Here is a 4,424-nt window from a genome sequence, read left to right on the forward strand (position 1 = left end):
ACCATGACCACCAAGGCCACAGGAACGAGGAAAGGAAGTAGTAACCAGAATTCAAGAACTTGATGGCTGTTGCTTGCTAAAGTTGTAGTTGTAGAAGGTACCTTGACAGGAGCTGTGGCCCTCTGTAGAGAAAGTCAGCCACTGCCATCCTGTGGCCTGCCAGGGAGGGAGCCAGAGGAATAAATACCCCATCCTTTTTCTCTTCCTACCCACTTACTCCTGCTGGTGCCTCCCACTAGCCTAATCCAACAGGAAGTCAGAGGGCAAAGCGCCTGGCTGACATAGCTCATAGAAGTCAGTCTCTCAGGGCACAAAACACAAAAAAGAAAGAGAATTTATCTGGAAAGGCAAATGGAGATTACCTAGCACAATGTATATATTTCTTCATTTTTCTTAAAAAAAATTATTTGGACAAAATTTAAAAAAATAACCAGAAGTACAGGAAATAAAACATAAACCTGTATTGTAGCACACAGAATATAAACAACTATTAACATTTTCCCCCAATCCTAGTCTCTGACAACCACTAATTTGATTATTGTTGCTGTAATTTTGAACTCCCACCAGGAATATATGAGAGTTCTAGTTGCTCCACATCTTTCTCAGCACTTGGTATTATCATTAAAAAGAAACGTAGGCATTTAATAGGTGTATAGTGGTATCTCACTGGGATTTTAATTTGCGCTTCCCTGGCATCTAATGTTGAGCATCTAATGTTGAGCATCTTTTCATGTGCTTATTTGCCATCTGTATGATTTCTTTGGTGACCTGTCTATTCAAATCTTTTTGTCCATTTTTATGCTGGACTGTGTATTTTCTTATTATTGAGTTTTGAGGGCTCAGTTTTCCTTCACAAAAAAGTTACTGACCATCCTTCTTTGAACAAAGTTCAAAGCATGGGCAGGGGCGAGGCATATGGGTTACCTACCTCAAGCATTATAACTTTGTAAGCACAGATGGAGCTTTAGCTATGGAGAAACCCTCAGATATCTGAGAGATCAATAACACCCAAGCAGTTTGTTTCCAGAGTGAGGCTATTAGGACAGAATTAAAAACAAAGAATTCTGTAAGGGTAGTATCTTATTCTCTTCGGGCTACTGAAACAAAATACTATAGCCTGGGTGGCTTAAATAACTAACTTTTATTCTTATAGTTCTGAAGGTTGGAAGACTGAGATCAGGGTGCCTGTATGGTTGGGATCTTAATAAGGGCACTCTTTCTGGTTTACAGATGGCTTTCTTCTCCTAGTGTACTCACATGTCAGAGAGAAAGAGAATCTCCTGTCTCCTGTCTCTTCTTATAAGGGCACTAATTTCATGACCTATTACTCCCAAAGGCCCCCTCTCCAAATCCTATCACACCAAGGACTAGGGTTACAACATATGAGTTTTGGTGGCAGGGGAGTGGGTGGGGGGCACAAACATTCAGCCCATAGCAGGTTGGCCTTACATTATCTTTTGGATGGCTTCTAGCCAGGCCCTAAAACAACTGTCACAATGCAAGTAAGATGAATAACTCTCTCCCGGAAAAACATGTCATCCACCCTTTTCCTTTTCTCTCCAAATACATACCATTTTCCCACCTCCATCTAAAATACTGTAATTTACATTTTATTGAAATTTGTACCAAGGCTTTTGTTAATGAACCATTTTCTATTATTAAGGGGCTTTAAAAGGGATGTGATATACAAAGTACCAAAGCATAGGTCAAATTATTTTCTGCCTATGTACCAAATCAGGAAAACTGTATATTTTTAAAAAGAAGAAAATAGAAGAGGAGGAGGAGAGAGGATGAGTTAAGAGGAGAAAATAAACATTTCAGAATCTTATTTCAGAGGTACTTAAAGGATCTCTCTTACTCTCAGAAACTTTTGAGAGAGCTTAGGTCTTATTTATTTATTTATTTATTTATTTGGTAGCCTGAAGAAACTTTCCTGTCAATGACCTATCTAACCTCTGTCACTAGAAAGCTATGTGCTGGCAAACTGGCCTCTACAGTTCAAGGTTGGAGAACCCCAGCCAATGCCCCGAGGGTGGGACAGAACCCAGGCGCCAAGCAGTATCCTCAGGCTGCTAATTTGCTGGACACACAGAGTCCTGTTCTGCAACCTCCCCCTAGGTTGTGGGTGAGTGGAACCCATTAACATTTAAAAATATTTGCAGAAATCAGAGGGGGGAAAAGGTATTTCTGGAGGGCCAGTACTCAGTGCACTTTCATGCGTGCCAAAGTTTGCTGGCATGTCTCAGGCTTTGATAGAGAACATCTGGGCAACTGCTGCTGCAGCATGTAGATGGGGCGGAGGGCAGGGAACAAAGGGGGCCTGTGAGAGAATGTTCGAGTGGGGGAAATGCTCTCCGTGAAGGAGGCCTTACTTAATGTCTATTCCATGCTCAGCTGTGGGAGGGGAATAGGGAGAGGAATGGAAGGTTTTGCCCTCACGTGGCCTCGATAATGAACACTGGAGACTGAGTGGCAGCATAGAACTGGCTGGTTGGGTTGCAGAGACCCTTATTTCCACCACTAGACAGACATGCATCTCAGGGTGAAGATGCAGGCAACAGCAGTCACCACCACCAGTGGCATCCTAATGCTGCTGCTTCTCCTAGAGCCTGTTTGTTGGAAGCCAAGGGAACAGAAGACGGATTGGGGAGGACAGGGGATTCTATTTTCAGTCGACATAGATTTGACATTGTTTCCCCTATTGCCAATTCCATTCATATGAACAAGATGACATGTTTTGAATAGGTATACTTCAAACACAAAAGTGCTCTTATTAACTGAAGCTTAAGGTCAGACTGTTGGAAATTTGTCATTTATGAGTAGGATTTTGTATCAGATTCTGATTTATGTATGCCTTACCTTACTCAGTATCCATGTATATGTAAGAAAAATCCATCTTTAGATATTTTTCAAATCATACCAATGCTGATACATGATAGGAACCACTGTAGTTCTTTATAAGAATGAATTAACTAGTACTCCCTTTACTCAGATAATGATTGTGGCTATAAGCTAGCCTATGTGTTCTCATAAACATGATGTATATATTTCATTTATAGTATCTTTCCTTACTTCTTCCCTTTCCTCCAAGCTCATTGCTTACCTTCTGACTGAGCTCTGAAAAACTAGCTCCACATTTTTAATGCTGCTGAGAGCTCCCTTCTCTGTGGATTCATCTAAGACAACAGATATTAACACTTGAAACTGATACACGATTGTGATGGCAGTGGAGTCAGTACCAACTGACCCAAGTATTCCTAGCCTGTGGAATCTTTAGACTCACTTAATTCATTCAACAAATACTTAAGCGCCTACTGTGTCATGAACTTCAGGGACATGAAATTCTGCAAGATAGTCTTTGCTTTTCAGTACCAGGAGCCCCAGATATTATACTTAATATTTCAAATAGTGGATTCTGGGTTGTTTGAAAATCAGTAGACAGCCTTTTTGTCATTAAATTTCCTTTATTGCTCTGATGCATTTTATTTTATAGTGACTCTGACTACTTCAGATTGTTCATAATATTTTAAAACTTATGTTATTAAGATTGTTGATTCTGCTGTTCAAAACTGTTAGTAAAATGATAAGGTTACCTTATGGCTTTGAATTTTAGGTGCTTTGGTATCCATGATACATATATAGTCATGCGTCACGCAATGACATTTCAGTCAAATACAGACCACATGTATGATAGTGCTCTCATGAGATTATAATACCATATTTTTGTGGTCCTTTTTCTATGTTTAGATATATTTAGATATACAAATAATTACCATTGCATTACAGTTGCCTACAGTATTCAATAAGTCACATGTTGTACAGGTTTATAGCCTAAAAGCAATAGGCTATACCATATAGCCTAGGTGTGTAGTAGGCTATACCACTATGTTTAAGTCCACTCTATGATGTTCACAAAACAACAAAGCCATCTAATGACATATTTCTCAGAATGCATCCCCATTGTTAAGCAACTCCTGATTGTGTGGGTGTGTATATATATGTGTGCGTGTGTATATGTGGTCCAAAATCAATTTTATAATTAATATTGGTCCTAAGTTCAGAATTTATTTCAACTGTTTATGTTAAGAATTACATTTTGCTAGATCACATGATAGTTTTATTTTTACTTTTTAATTTTACTTTTTCATAATGGCTATACTAAGTTACATTCCTGCCAACTGTGTGTAACAGTTCTCCTTTCTCTGCATCCTCACCAGTGTTTGTTCTTTTTGTCTTTTTGATAATAGCCATTCTAACTGGGGTGAGTTGATATTTCCCAATGGTTTTGATATGCATTTCCCTGATGATTAGTGATGCTGAACATTTTTTCATATACCTGTTGGCCATTTGTATGTCTTCTGATCCAGTAATCCCACTACCGGGTATATATCCAAAGGAAAATAAATCTGAATGTTTAATAAAGA

This window comes from Macaca thibetana, chromosome 1 (genome assembly GCF_024542745.1).
Source record: "Macaca thibetana thibetana isolate TM-01 chromosome 1, ASM2454274v1, whole genome shotgun sequence".
Lineage (NCBI taxonomy): Eukaryota > Metazoa > Chordata > Mammalia > Primates > Cercopithecidae > Macaca > Macaca thibetana.